This window comes from Daphnia magna, linkage group LG3 (genome assembly GCF_020631705.1).
Source record: "Daphnia magna isolate NIES linkage group LG3, ASM2063170v1.1, whole genome shotgun sequence".
In the NCBI taxonomy this organism is placed as follows: domain Eukaryota; kingdom Metazoa; phylum Arthropoda; class Branchiopoda; order Diplostraca; family Daphniidae; genus Daphnia; species Daphnia magna.
Genome location: NC_059184.1, coordinates 5755460 through 5771770, shown reverse-complemented (window position 1 = coordinate 5771770; position 16311 = coordinate 5755460). Strand labels below are relative to the sequence as shown.

Here is a 16311-nt window from a genome sequence, read left to right as displayed (position 1 = left end):
TACCGAAGAGTATCTCATCCATAAATGACTAAGTCGTGCAACCCAATTTAATATAATCACGTTTCATTTTTGTTTTTAATTATATAAGTTGTTGTTTTTTATGTTGTAGTTTAAGACTGGATATTTGAGGCTCTCGAAAATGCGTTTTAATCCCTTGAATGTCAGTTAAGTATAACAAATAGCTCTCGTCACAAAAAAAAAAAGAAACGAATCATTGTAGACATGGGGTTTGAAAACACTGACACTTTGTAGACAGATTGAAAAACTGAAAAATATTTTCAACTGGCTATCCATACATCGTTTATAGCCCGCAGCGTCAGCAGTTCCATATTTCATTCATGACCCGTTCTTCTTTTTATTTAAAGAGACGTTTTGTTTGGAGGTTAACAATTAAAAATGAAGCAATACAGGCCCCTGTATTAGCTCTGCATTTTTTTGTTTTGGCTTAACTGTATTTAGATGAACTCAATTTAAAAAAAAAAAAAAACCGAATTAAATAAAACAACAAAAAATCGGATGTGGGCGCGCGCTTGATTCAACGTTCGGTGAGCGTAACAATCGGCATTATGCAGGCCCCGTCGTTACACGAGGGACTCTAACGCCATTCATGAGAAACTCACAAATAGAAACAGGATGTTTATTGTTTCTATATAGAGTAGCTATTAGTGTACGTCTTACTTGATGTAAACTTGCCGATAATGTAATCAGTAATCAGCTGATGCATAATAGCGCAATTACAAAAGAACGATGGCTAATGGCTCTGCTTGCCCTGTCACTGATAGAGCTGCGTGAAAGACGTACAGAAAGTAATAAGAGTTTCATAATGATACAATCCCTTAGCGCATGTTGCCCGAAGTTGGAAAGGAAAAACGAAAGACGTTAACGTAAAGGGCGTATCGCTTTGCAAGATTCCGTTATCATCCATGAGCCATTTGAGAGAACAACAATAGCAAGCATCTTCACTGAATACATCCGTTCTCCTGTTTTTCTCGTGCTCCTGTTTGAACGAAATAAACATGAAAGAAGCGGCACAAATATTTAGCAAAAAGAATTCTTTTATTATTATTTATTATTATTATTATTAGTATGTTTTTGAGAGAGCAAATGTTCTGCACGAGGCAGCAGAAGATATTGATGTGTAAACAAAGCGTGAACGAGGAACTTTGGATCGTTGCGTAATGTGCGGGATGCAACCTATTTTTGTGTGTGTGTGTGTGTGTGTGTCGTGTTTAATGGGGTCCTTGGCGTCCAGCGCCACCGCCGTCGATTCCGTCGCAACATGAATAGTCAACCGGAAGATCCGTTGCCACTGCCGCGCTTTCATGATAAACTGATGCGATTTGACGTTTGGGGAGGGTTTTGACACAAAATTGGACGCACGTTATAGAGTCGATTAGCATAATTTGATTGTTAGCCGGTTGGCATAAAATATAGAGGGCGCAAGAAGGGTCCAACGGGAGGCAAAAAAAAAGAAAAAGTTTGAGACAGCTCCGAAATGGGTGAATGGTTGCTTGTTTGGTGTACATAGAAAGGACGGGGTTGGATGGGAAGAAAGTATCAGGGGAGTTATGTGAAAGGAGAACGATTTGATTTGCATACAAGGGCCAAAGTTGGTCACTACCCTTTGGGTCCCCCCGCACGCGACAGTTGAGATACACTGCTCCCGGTCGGTTGGCCGTGATAGATAACCATCTGCAACTGACGGTGATGGTCAATTGGTGGCCTCTTCTTCAGATATGGTGGCTGGCTATTGGCCCTTCTCAACTCCTTGAATTGCAACATACTATATACATTCGAAAGAAAAATATCTATCCAAACTGAACGAGAGAGAAATAGAAGGAACAAAATAGCACAGGGCACCAGCATATTTCCATGGCTCTCCGCTCTCGTATAGTCTCCTTACTCCACAGACATTCGTGTGTGTGTGTGTGTGTGTGTGTAAAAGCTATTACCAGCACCTCTGGGCTCTGGAGTAACAACATATATATCCTGCTGTATATATGTACTATATATATTGTAGACTCACACACACACACACACGTAGAGGCTGTAAATCATCGTGTCGTCTGGTTCTTGAATACCAAATGATTCAGCACTATGCAGTGTAATCCGGCAGCAGTAACAGCACCTTCAGCAGAATAAAAATGGTGAATTTTTTTTTTTTTCACGGGGGGGAACGACTGGACCCCATTTCGTTGATCAAAGTCTCTGATGTATTGTAACGTATTGAAGATGACGCCATTCGGTTGTGGCCGTCTGCTCTACTTACATTAGGCATACGTATAGACGGTTATATAGGAGCCAGTAGGGAGGAGGGAACACGTATCCTGCATTACAATAGCAGTTACGGCTGCATATAAATATTGGTGTTGTTGTTAACGTGAATAAAAGGGCGCGTCAGTGACGACCGAAAGAAAAATAAAAATAAATGGAGACAACCTCTCGTGACTCGATGGCCGTGTAACGGAAGAATGCAGACGATGGTTCCTAAAGATTGAAATGACGGGATGTTAGTCGCAGCGGGTAGCACAACGTATAGCGGTTAATGAACTCGACGCATGTCATCGTCCGCGATCACGACGATGGGCCACATAGATACGCACGCACACACGTCATGTTGGGGAGTTTGTCATACATACCGGTCGAATCTGAAAAAAACGAAACAAAACAAACAAGGCGATGAAATTCTGATTAGCGTCTTAAGGGCCATGATTGGGTCAGATTATTTGAAAGCTGCTTAGTCTTTTGTTTGCTTTCGTCGTGTGTTTTATATCAAGTCACGTTCTGATACTCGTTCGGATTGTTAATTATGAACTGGCAGCGCTGTGACTCTTATTTTGTCTGTGCAGACCAAAGTCTGTGCATGGAAAGAGACTTGCTTTACGAAAAGAAGACGACGATGGGAAAACGGATAGATAACATCTCCGTACGGGATACGTGTATAGCTTTTACATATACATATAGCCTACATTAATTTTTTTTTACGGGTCAACGCTGATTGGCTCGTATAGCCAAAAGGTCCGGCCCGGGACGAAGAGTTACGGGGACCATTATCTCTGAAATTGATTCCGTCAGCAGAACGATAGGGAAACATATGGACTTGATAATGTGAAACCAGTAGAGCCGACAGGTGCAAACTGGAACAAACGAGAGGGACATGAAAGTGTTTGGACGGCCATCACAGCCATACGAACAAACACGCAGCTATCGCATTAGAAGACGACAAAAACAAACGAAGCAAAATACAAAAAAAAAAAAAAAAACAAAAAAGAAACAAAGAAGAAATCGATCGAATCACGCGTTACTGGCAACGCTGAGCGTGACTCATTTCTCCCGCTCCTTCCATCAATACGCAATGGCCGTTTACTTTCTTCTTTTTATATCGACGTCTTTCTCTCGTTCTCAATTTTCTTCTTCGCTGTTGTGCTCGTCTTTATCGATTTCCTCTTCATATCCGAATCTCCAGCACGACGGCAGACGATGTGTGCGAGCATTTTTTATGAGCAGCACTAGTGGCTGGCTTATTTTGCAATGATATTCAAATGAAACAGTTGGAGGGTGCACTTGTGAATCAAGTGTTTTGCATCAATCATCCGCATAGCTCTCCCCTTCCCCCCATTGACCATATATACTTGGATATAGTTAGAGGCGACTGTTGCCTGCCTGATGGTTAAAGATCGCGTCCGTATTGATCTTTATGAATGAGATGTAAAGGCAAACAAAAGGGCAGCAGGAAGAGGCGTTTACAGAGAAAGCATTTGCCATCGATTGGTTTGCGGTGCTTTCAAAAGTTGGACGCTCGTCTTTTGCACATTACTTCCTTTTATTGCCAATTTCCAGCAGCTGCTTTAATTATTTCGTTTTGAGTGAAACTATCGACACAAATCCTTAAGCCTTTTCCACCTATTTTGTAAAGTTCCTCCTCCTTCGGAAGCTTCGACGTCCGTTCACGTGACCCGCCATCCAGCAGACTTTTCTTATTGACTTCTCTGTAGACGATCTATCTTTATTATTCAACGAATGGTTTTCTATTTACTTTCATACATGTCGTGCCAGCATTTCATCGATCGCAAGACACTACAACATGTTCACGTTCAAAATCGATTCTTCGAAGAATTCAAAGCCAGCGGCATTTGAAACCGGGCGGACGTTTACCAAGAACTGCTCCCATTCTTTGTTTTTCTACTTTTTTTTATTTTTAATCAAACAGATGGAAACATGGTGTAGTAAATATACTGGACAGTCTACAGTATATCATTTAGAACTAACACGATCATCATTTATCGCTAGGCGCACGAAGGCTGAAAAGAATAACACCAAAGGCTATTTATAGATTGCATCATCGTTCTCAGACGTTACAGAGCTGACGTGCGTTTGTCCAATTTGAATGGTATTAAACAGAAGTTTGTTTAAGCAAAGTAGACCATGCCAACGCCATTTAACCTAAGCCCTTTTATAAACGATGATGCAAATGACTCGAGTTTGTTTTGTTTTATCTTTTTTTGTTAGACTTAATTCCTTGTGTATTATGCAATAACGAGCTTTCAATCATTTTCGATTGATTATACCTCTTAGCCGGAAGTGCATGTACGTGAAAGACAAGACCCCATTGTACCCTTTTTTTATTTCTTCTCCATTATTCAAAGTGGAGACGATAAAAAAAAGACGAGTAGTGACTAACGAGACGATCTCATTAGTTTGAAATAGTCATTCAACTAGACAAAGTTTCGGGCTGGTAGATTGGTGACGTTCATTTAAACGAACGAAAGCCAAGCGTCGAACGAAAGAGTTTCACAGCAAGTGACTTGTAAGAACTTGTTCATCGAACCCTGAACCTCAATTGTGTTTTGTGGAAGTACAACAGGGGAGCCAACGAAAAATGTAACAAGGTAGAACATGCAACACACACCCGACTTTCCTATAATAAGAATGGATAGAATATATACGATGCAAACATATATATACATACACGCAGTAAATGTACTGGGAGGGGGGCGTGTTTAATCGAATGATGAGAGTGGTTGCAGGTGTCGTTGACAATGGCACACCACTTGGACCTACCGCAGATGCTTACATAAAAGCAGCTGGGTAAAAAAAAAAGGGGGGGGGGAGGGAGAGATGCAGTTTTAACACAATACCAACCGAACAGAGGCCAAAAGAAAGAGAAAAAAATAAAATAAAATATTGGGAGCAGCGGGAGAGTTAGTGCTCTAACTGTGATGGAGACATATATACAGTACATATATTGTATTGAAAGTCTACATCAAACTGAAGCCGGAGGAAAAGAACGAAAAGGGTTGTCGAAGAACAAAAACAAAAATGAGACGAAGAGAATTGCATTAAGCAACTGAGTGCAGGGACAAATCTAATCTTTGCGGCAGGTTGTTATCCTCTTCGTGAAGGATATTCGCACATGCTGAAGGCCGCGATCAGTTGCTATAGGCTTTTACTAGTGGATTACAGTGTCAATGAAGTAAAAAAATCAACGGCTTGTGTAATGACTAAAAATGGACGTCTCTATGTGTCGTTTTGTTAAGAGAAGACGACGGTGGGCAAATCATGGCACTTTGGAACTGGTGTGGATGACAGACACTGTCACAGTTCGCAAATGAAATTGAAACATATCGTCAACTGTAAGGGATGAACATAGTCGAGTGTGAATTGAACAGAGGCTGTAGGAAGTGGCAAGATGTTGATGCTATCACTCAGGATGACATGCGACCAGGGGATATGTGTTCAACTAATGAAATATGATTACGTTAGAACAGGATCGGCATTGTGAACAAGATTGTATACTACCTATGAAAATGAGCTTATCTTTGTGCTTGTATAGTTGTAGTTTTGCTTGATTATAGTTTTACATGCAATAGACACCTGATAGCCCTAAAAATGATTGCAGAACACACGTAGAAAGGAGGTGAAACAAGATTTCAATTGGCAAATCGATGAAGGTAGTCGATGCGTCTTGACTCACATCCGAATTAATCGTGAAGAAGATCTCGTTTATTGGATTGGCTACTCATCAGCAGCAGTTGCCTGCTGCATCCGAGTAAGAGCTGCCGTGAGCGATGGTGGTGGCGTCGTCAATCGATCGGCTCCGCTTGCTTATGGTAGCGCCCCCCACCCACCCATCCATCCCACAGGACGGGCCAATGTAAAACCAGACCAAGCGAGTGCATAAAGGATGTGTGCACGTACGGGCTGCACACCGGATGCAGCGGCAAAGGCTATGTATTTGCTTCCCTTCTTCCCCAGCCTTACTGGCACTACACTTTGCCTCTGTTGTCTATACATATACAGTTTCACAAAAATGCTGCACTGGCATCGCTGGCTGTTGGGCAACGGAGCGGCTCCCGGCGGCAGTTGGACGCCACCCTCATCACACCAGATGGGACATCTCATACATGAACTGCAGGCGATATGAAAAAAACAAAAACAAAAAAGACTTACCAAGTTTTACCAAGTCGTCTGGCGCTAATATGCTGCCACCCTGCGGAAGAGAATTGCGAAAAAACGCTGTAAAGGGAAATCATGTGCGGCGTTGAATCGTCCGGTTTTAAGATGGACCATAGCAGCCCTTCGCGGTGTTAACTGTAACGCTTATTCCTTAAGTCCATCACCTTCGGCTTGCTTTTCTATTCTTCCATATATATACAGTATATATATTATATACATTATACAGCAGTTTATGTTTCTCCACCCTTTAGCATAGTGGCAGCAATCAGTGGATCAATTCCCGGGGAATAGCTGCCGCAGCTCCGGCCCCGGCTGCCATGAAATTGGATGAGTTGGGATGGCGAGTCAGTCACAAAGGCAGAGAGGGTGTACAGAGTGCGTTTCTCTGCTGCTAGGCCGGTCACCGCCCAGCACAGAAACGTTCAAGGAAAACAAAAAAAAATAAAACGAAAGACGCGTAAAACGCGTTAGATGGTGAAGTAGGAAAACAAGAGAAGCACAATGTAGAGCGTTCGTGAACGCCAGCCTACACATCAACGACATTCAATTCGTTTCAATCGATATAGGCCATGCATAGATTTATGTTAATCAATGGTCAATTGACTGTTTTATCTGTTAGACGAGTCAAAAATAAGAGTTGGAAAAGAGGGTCGAGGTGATTTGCGAGACAAATCCTTTCTTCTTGGGGCACGATCGATGCAGCAGTAGCAACAGCATCAGCAGAAAGCTTGATGGTGCTAGTTGTGACGAAGAACGGAGGCAAAGAGAGGAGGGATAAGAATGAGGGGCCAGTCAAAGAACGACATCACACAGAGAGAGAGAGTAAACAGAAGCGCCGCTCTCCTGATTGCCGACGCTAATGGACGTTGTCGTCGTCTTTGGCTAAAATGTAATGGGTTCGCTTTAGCTGCGTAACCTAAGAAGAGGCGAAAGAAAGCCGTGACGGGAGGTAGTAGAAGGGTAGCAGCAAATCGTTCAGTTGTTTCCTCTCCTTATTTGCTTGCTCAGGTTCCTTCGTCAACACACACGTAGAGCGTGAGGTCCTCATCGTTTCGCCGCGTTCCCAACTCCTATAACTTTACGTATGCATCCTATCCGTTCGCTTTTATCGAGGCTTTTATTCTTCTTCTTTTTCTTTCTTTCGTCCGCAATTGCCACGAGCTGCTAATGCGGAGGCAACTGCTGTTTGGACGTCATCGTCACCCTTTTTGTCGAATGTTCGGCTCATTCGATTAACTCTGGTCGACAACAGCCTTATATTCCCTCTTTGGCTCTCGTTCATCAATTCCAGTACATGATTGCTGTACACATCGAGTCAATCGACCCTGTTTCCTTTCTCTTTTATTCCGTTTTTATTTGTTTCGGTGCTTTGGTCGGTCGAGTTGATTATATAGTTCGTCCTATATAGGTACGTAGTCTACTTTAGCAATTTGATCAAACAAATGCGAAGCTTCTGCGTTGTGTAAAAGATGGTCAAGTTGCCGTCAGTCGATTCAACATGTGCATGCGTGTCGTGTGTCATTGCGTTTTCCAACAGAGACGATATGACTAGTGAATAGGATGGCAGACCTTATTGCACCGGTCCAATCGACTTTCCCGCACGGCCAACATATGCGTCCATAAAAAGGCATAGAAAAATAGAGAAAGAAATCGTCTGATAATTGGATATGATTGTACTATACCTGGACTGGTATAGTACTACAAACATCGTAAAACATCAGCGAGTTCTTGTTTTAGTCGACAATTTACGTCGAAAGGCGTAAAGCTATACTTTCATTTTCGGTGTTAGCCAACGGAAACCACCAGATGATGAAGGCTAAGTGATTCGCGTTCAAACAATGTACGTGCTTTATTTCTTAGCTATATAACTGCTTGCCAAGTAATAGACGATTGTCAGCAAAGGTCGCAAATTGGCCATTGATCAGTGCCATGAGGATAATAATCACATGCCAGTATATGGGGATAGACCTATAGTGTAGACTCGATGATCGAACGTTGTGCATCGATTGGCAGTTTATTTCATTGAAGACAGCCAACGTCAGTGCTAATGTTTGATGATTTAAATGTACAACAATCGTGCCAGTGATTGTAATAACAGTCTTGCATTATTCGTGCGTCTAGAATAAATAGACATAACAACGACCAATGCGCCTTGGTTGATGTTGAACGCATCAGCGTATATCAACTATAGAACATATTGAATTATTGATTATCGACTACAGGCAGTCGATCTATAAACAAGTCTGATGATGGACCAAAAAAAAGGTATGTAACGTCTATTTTATAAAGAAAATGAAAGGCCAGCCGGTAGCCATCGCTTGAGAATCAGTCGGGACTGTGTTGCACAACTAACAGCGTATAACTGTACGAACAAATGTATAGCTACCACATATAAATAAGACTGTAACAAGTGATGGGTCGCTCTTTTGTTTTACAGACTTATAGGTATATACTGTACGTATACGGTATGTATATATATAGGGAAAAGGCGAAGCACACTTTGTTATAACTTCATCGTTATTCACAGACGACCAGTCACCTAGCAGCCAAATAGGAAGCGCGCAGCACAAAAGTGAGAAAAATAATGGCCTATTGCAAGCAAGAATAAAAAGTTGAGATTCAAGAGGCAAAGAGAATTGAAAACGTTCTATGAAAAAAATAAATAAATAATAATAATTCGGCATGTGAATAAAGCGAAGCGTGTGCCAGCGTACATGGCGGTCGATAGCGCTTGCTTTTCGTGTTTCTCTGTGTGTGTACATATATACACACGTAGACATTTTTCTTTTTTCTCAGAGTGGGCGTGCTGTGCCCTGCTGTGCGTTATATCCGTGCGCAGATATCATACAGACCAAAGCAAACTATGACGTTACCATTAGATTAGAACGAAAGGCCCTCACCCGCAGTCCCGCTAAATTATACTCCCGCACCCGCTCTTTCTCTTTCGACTAATTCTCTTAGCTGTTGGTATATATCCCATCTTTTCCATGTTATCGTCCTTTTTCTTTTGATTAGGCGTATAGTGCACGGTGCTGTACAGAGAGTGGACTTGCAGAGCCAAAAGCCAAGGCAGTGCTTGCCGAAATTGACGCTGCTCTGCGCGCCATGCCGATCCGATTGAACACCAAAGTACATACACAGTGGCAAGTCAATGTACGCGGCATAATCAAGCCATTCACGCTTAACGCCCTTCTTCACGCAGCAGACCGCATATTACCCAAGAACTGGGCGGGGTGTAGTTGGATAATAATAATATATATATACTATATAGACTGCAACGAGCGAAGAAAAAAGGGGGAGAGAGAAAAAAAAAGAGGGGGGGGGGGCTGAACTTTTTCTATTATCAGCGGCACAGAATATCTATTTCCTGTGGTGGTGCTCTGCTATATACTAGCTATGGAGTTGATTGCCTCGTCAACCCAGTTAGCTGTTCATTTTCTGCTATTCTCATTTTCTCTCTCTCTCTTGTCCCTCCCCCCTTTTTTTTTAACTTGTTTTTTTTTTTTTGTGGGTTTTGTTTATCAGTTCCTAGGCAGTACTAGTAAGTGTGTGTGTGGCACTTACGTATTAGAACGACAGCCGGCTCTGAACTGATTGGCAGAATATAATGACGACCTTGGCACTGTAATATAGATATACAATATATATTTTAAAACAAGCATAAAGATGGGAATAAGCGAACTGTGAAAGTTCTTTGATGTCGATTAATTTTGGTTTGTTTTTTTTTTTTTGTTCCCCCGAAAGTTACTAGGCTTCTAGAACGCCCACGTTGGATCATCCACGTTCAAATAGATGGAACATAAAGTTGTGGAAAATATATCGACCGTTGTGATTGACGATTACAGTTTGAAATGGAAGAGGCAAACGCGGAAATATAGGCGAAATTCGTGCTAAACGTTTTCGATAGTTGAACACCAATGGCGTCTCGAGTAACAATAGAATCATCACTAACGCTATATGTCAGTTTTGTTGGCCGTTGTAGTAGTGGAATGAGATTAGTAATAATTTAACTAATATTTCACATGCATATTGATGTGCATAGTGCACACCAGGACGGTCAACGATGTCTATGTCACTTCCGATTTGCCGACATAACCACTTTCCATATATATATTTAAATCTTGCGCTTTTTGCCGCCTTCTAACCGGGACACAATTAAGAATATATGCAAACGTTATTCTCATTGATGTTTCCTGTGTCTTGTGCTATCTCTCTCCTCTTCTTCTTACTTCACATTCATTTATGTTTTTGTGGCTGTCGCCGCCCGAGAGAAAGCACAGAGAGATCACCAAGTTCTAAAAATTAAAAGTCGGCTGACCGGCAATGTCTGCGTCCGTATCAGCCGTGATGGCTCGATTCATTTTTCTAATGCACTTTTATGGCTCAGAGTGTTTTCTATAGCGAAAAAAAAAAATAAATAAAATAATAATAATACAAAAAGAAGAAGAAAGTTTTCCCCGTTGATATAAAGGGCAAGGCCCAGCAGATTGATGACAGTAGAGGGGGTGGGCGAAGAGTGGAAAGAGGCGACAGCAAGTACGCCTATGTACCCTCTTGCCCTCTCCATCATCTGCTGCCAGCCAGAGCCAGCTCGTGATGCATGATCCAACCCCCCACTCTTTCCAAACGTATATAGGATCTTTTAGACACACACACACACACACAAGTCGCATGCCGTTTTCATCCACGAACGATATTAACGCCGCCTGGGACTTTTTTCCCCTCTAGACAAGTGTTCCAGGCAACGTCCTAATATACGACAAAAACGAATAGAATTCTATTGAATTAGAGCTCTGTACTGTGTTTAGACGGAATCAGAACTCTTGTGTTACGTTCATTCATCATCTCGGAGAAAGCGTCGCTTCTTATTGAGTGCCTCACATAAATGATTTTAAAAAATTTGAAAGAAGTCAGAATTTTTCTAGATTTAAATCAACTTGAAATTGAGGTTCAGTCCCCCACCTATAGTAATACGTGCTTGTTTAACGACGATTGTCGAGCCCACAGTGAACCGCACCTTGGAAGTGAAGGCGTCTCTTGTAGATGTTTTTGCACGCACAACGTGAACCCATGAAAACAAATCCGAATGTAAATATCGAATTTGAAAATGTGGAAACTGGTGGAGAATAACAAAAGCGTTGAGACGCATATCCCGTTTCAAAAGGACAACTCCTCTCTTTTTTCTTTTTCGCATCGTGTCGTTTGCAAGTGCCGCTAGACTTTGGCAAAAAATGGGTTAATCAATGGCCGTCGCCTCCGTCTCCACTTTTCTCTCGGTGGCGGGCAATATCCCCATGTTGCGCCCGGTGAGGACTTACACAGACACTCCTCCTGTTTCATCGTTTTAATCACGCGGATCCCCCCCCCTTCCACAGTCCTTGTGTCTCTGCTGCATTGTGTGTGATTTTCTCTCACCCAGTGACTCCTTGTTGGACCGTCTGACAGCTCGTGGCCACGTTTCATATAGATCGATCAAGCTCAAATAGCTTGCGAGCAACTGCCCCTCGGTTTGTTTGAATGCGCCCGGCTTTTCTGGTGAAGGCGAACGTGAGCGACACAGGAATAAATAAAAAAAACAAGGAAAAAGAGTTGATTTTTATGTTATAGAGCTGGGTATAAATAGCTCGTGTAGTGAAGAATGTTCCACAGGAGACTGATGTGGGAGCCTGATGAAGGAGACGGTTAAACTCGGTATAGACACGCTGGTCTATATATATATATTTTTGGATTTTGACGACACGCAATCGATATGTAGTCTTTGATAGTGTTTATATTTATCACAGTCTATATATTTGTACTCGTTCACTTGTACACTCTGTGTATACATATATATACAGCCGCAGCTCTCCGTATATTCGATAGGTCTTGGCTAACATGGGTTTGATTGATCTCGGTATGGCGCGTCGAATGTTTGACGACAAACGTTCTCGGTTTTCAATAATCCAAAGACCTTCAGGATTGCCTCCGTTCAGGTTGAATGCCCAACTTTCTGTTTTTCTATTACTCCCCGCTTCTATACTATCTACAGTATATACGTATATATATATATATGAAACTTACAAACACACACAAGCACATATATGTATTATTTATTTGTTTGTACTGTATATATACGTATAGGCATACTGTATAAGCATTCTTAAATAAAAAGCGTGAGCCCAGCTTTGGGCTTATGTTCAGTATATATGAAAATGGCCGTAATGATGGCGGTTGGCGGCCAATGCAGGCCACTGCAAGGTCAACGGCTATAAAAGAGAACGGCAGCAAGCAACGCGCTGCTGCCAACCAAAAGCGGGATATATATATATATGTTACGGAATATGGACTATGAACAAGTCGGAGAGTTGGGGCGTGGCGGCTTGAACGGATGGAAAGAAGCCGAAGATGGCCTATATCTAATAGGACTTTTGGGGGGCAGGGGGGGGGGACGGAGAAGCTAACGAAAATGGAGGCTTATATATATATATATATACGGCAGGCCAAGTGGTCGAAGCTCGGTGCTCTGTATTACTAACATAATAACAGCGAGGAAAGAGAAAAAAAAAAGGGGGGGGGAATAAACAGAACGTATAGGAGAAAGAATAAGGCAAGCAGCTTGATACGATGAGCATATAGAACAATGAAAAGCTGTTACCGTCCGGTGTGAAAATATGAGTTGACGTCCCACTTTTGATGGCTTCTCTGTAACATACACGTCCGAATATAGCGATAGTTCAGAATGAATTTCAAAGTTGAACGTCGGGATTTTCCAATCTATTTGTAGCTCTCGATGGTGACATCGATCAACCAATTTCTCTTTGTCCTCCTGCCGGTGTTATAGACTTCTTGCACAACGATGTCGTTTCGCGAGCGCACCTCACGGCTGAACGTGTCCTATAGTAAAACACAATGCGTATATAGGAACAAATAGGGAAATACTTGACAGTGACAAACTATAGCCCAAGGTATACTAACTCTTTCTCTCTTAGTTCTTCTACAGCGTGTACACGTGTATGTGCGCATTTTTTAACGTAGGCTACATATGTATATATAAGTATATATAGCGAGACAATGTGCAATGTCAACAACATTTGTCGTTTAGATCGCCGATTGTTGTTGGGAAACTTGGACTTCCCAAGCTATATATACAATTTGTGTGTGCCTATAGTATACGTATATAAATCCTCGTTAAACTTTTGCTGAAATGTTTAGTCCCAATGTTGTCCAGCTGGCGCAATTTTCATCAGACAGTCGGTAGTGATAATTACGATGCCTATATGTCTCTCATTTTCTTGCCCGTCTCTGTTTCCCAATGCAATCGAAACAACAACAAAAAAAAAAGAAGAAGAAGAAAACGAAAAATAAGAAACAGACGGATGAAGTAGAATGTATAGTATTGGATCAATCAAATTGGACAAGGAGAGGGGGAAGCCGCGTGATTGGATGCTGCACCTCCGGCGCGCTCCTCATTATTCCCCGGCAGACACCCGGGATCGAACACAATACACACAGCCACAGCGTGATTGAGTTGGGTTATAGCAGCATTCATCACGTACTATAACTGAATATAATAGACGTATATATACTGTCCCATAATAGTTAACTGGCTGCTGGGTTACTCTTAATACGGAAATAATGAATACAACAGCGGGTGGACGTAAGGTTGGAGACATCATTCTTCAGAATACGAGGCTGCTATAAGACGTGCGCTGAATTGACCAAGTGTGTGATTCGGTGTCATATAATGAATAATTGGATACCAGGATATATTACTAGCAATGACGGGTACGGGGGGTTGGGTTGGGTTCTCTCGGTTTTTTTTTTTTCCTTCTCATTTGCTTCTCAGGGCATTTGATAGACGATTCAAATTCAATCAATAATCTTTGCTACATAGGTGGAACCCCCCGATCTTTTTATTTTCTTCTCAGGAATGGATTTCACTAAACAAGATGAGTTTTGAGCTTTTGTTGCTTTCTCATCCACTATTCTTTTCGTTTTTTTTCTTTTTCTTTCGTGACATATACAACCCGCCCAACCCCCCCCATCGTCTTCATCTTGTCTGTTCGCTGCCTGATTGAATGATTTTTGCGTCTTCCATGCCCTTATTAGCTTCCTAACCTTTATTGAGAAAGAGGCAAGTCAGGGATTTTCTCCTTCCGGATGACGCTGTGCAAGTTCGACGAGTATCACCGACATAGCCCTGTTAGTTCCACATCCCGTGGCTCTTCGATTTTCATGAGGCCCTCACCAGACGCCTTTTTTTTTTTTCAATTCTCTTCCGTCAAGCATCGATCCAGCGGAGACTACAGCACGTGTAGTCATGAAGGTCTTGTGTGTACCGACTGCACAGCAATATGAAAGTAGCGGGTGCGTGGGAGCTAACGGTCAGTCTTCAATATCAACTAACTCGTGCAGCCTATAGGTCTATACGCGCTGAGCTAAGGCTCATCGGCCCTATATTTAGAGTGCATGCTTCAACTGGATTTTTGTTTTTTGCTTACCTCCTTGTTTCGTCGGCTATTTTACTTGCTGTTCTCATTCTTGCATGAAAACTGGAACACTCTATGCGCCGCAGAAGCCGTGCAGCACGGACTCGACGCGAAGTGAACTTGAATAAGTGGAAGTGGCTTAGCTTGAATGAAGAAAAACAAAAAAACAGGCGAAAGATTGTGAAAGGGGAATTGAAGGAAGAAAGTGTAAGGAGAAGGTGATATATATAAAAAGAGAGAGAACATGAACGAAGGAGAAAGGACAGAGGCGGGCCCCCTGAAAAGCTCCCGGAGATGGAAACCCATCGATCAGGATCGAACAACCAATGCAGCTTCATGCAGCCAGGAAACAGCTTCATGTGCTCTTCCTTCTTGTTCGTCTTTTTTTTTTTTCCTTCTTCTTCTTTTGCTTTTCTTATTGAAAATTGTTTCCCTCTTGATTTTCTAGCAATATATTTTGCCCCTCATCCATCAGTCACGACTATATCGCGGCAAGCGGCTCGAGGTCTACTGTCTTGATTAAGGCTTGCGAACAAAGAGAGAATAAACGAAAATACAAACATGAAAACCAACCAAAATGGATGCGAAATGGGGAGCAGGAAAGGTCACAGCATCGATGTTCGATTTTTTGGACTGCAACACGCATCGATTGTATTTATAGGTGATGGACGGATCTGACACGGCGTCGGTGCGGAACCAAGACGCTTTTGTTTTGTTTTTTGAACGCTTTCCCGATACAATTACGAAATCAATCTCCGTTCGTGGGTTTTCGTCGTGAAATGGATTTGTGACCTCATTTTCCGAGTTCCATCAGCTATTATTTGGTGTTGTTTCCGCTTTCGGTGTTTTTGAATTCATTCTGTTGTTCCAATTTTTTCTTTTTTGTCTGACACAATTCAAACAGCGGAAGTTTTCCATCATTTAATTATGCGCCGAACATTGAAGCAATTTCATATGGGGAGAGGAAAAAAAAACGGTTTCCTCCGTCTGGAATTGATTAAAACAAAAAAACAACACAAATTTTAGTTCCCGGATGGATTCACCAACTTGTGTTTCATTGGATGTACAACATTTTTTTGTTTTCAACCACAGCAATCGCATGAGATTTCAAACGCAAAGCACAACCTTGGTTTCATTTATAGTTTGAACGCGCATTTTGATTCTTTGTATTGATCGACACAAGCAGAGGGGAATTATTAACACGGGCTGACGTGTTAACTGATATGCAGAGTTCCCCCCCTAATTATATACAGTCTTCGGTTGGCGTTGTCTAATCAACTATCGACTAAACGCGAATGAAATCAAACAGCAATGAATCACGAGACAAATAGAATGCGTGCAACATGCAAGTGTTTGTTGAAAAAGTACGTACGCAATGGCGCGGATT

General features: G+C 42.0%; 2 long non-coding RNA genes across 3 annotated transcripts; both read right to left on the bottom strand.

Annotated features, from left to right (window-relative positions):
• Positions 1 to 1054: 1054 nt before the first annotated feature.
• On the bottom strand, positions 1055 to 2902 carry LOC116919556. 2 transcript variants are annotated; one of them, XR_004391948.2, is made up of 3 exons: positions 2440 to 2902; positions 2270 to 2327; positions 1055 to 2128 (listed from the first exon to the last, which is right to left on the bottom strand). It is a non-coding gene; the product is annotated as an uncharacterized LOC116919556 (long non-coding RNA). The 2 variants fall into 2 exon arrangements; XR_006643985.1 differs by having other exon boundaries at positions 1055 to 2327.
• Positions 2903 to 4801: 1899 nt separating this feature from the next.
• LOC116919555 lies at positions 4802 to 6659 on the bottom strand. The gene is made up of 2 exons (XR_004391947.2): positions 5800 to 6659; positions 4802 to 5740 (listed from the first exon to the last, which is right to left on the bottom strand). It is a non-coding gene; the product is annotated as an uncharacterized LOC116919555 (long non-coding RNA).
• Between the last annotated feature and the right edge of the window lie 9652 nt (positions 6660 to 16311).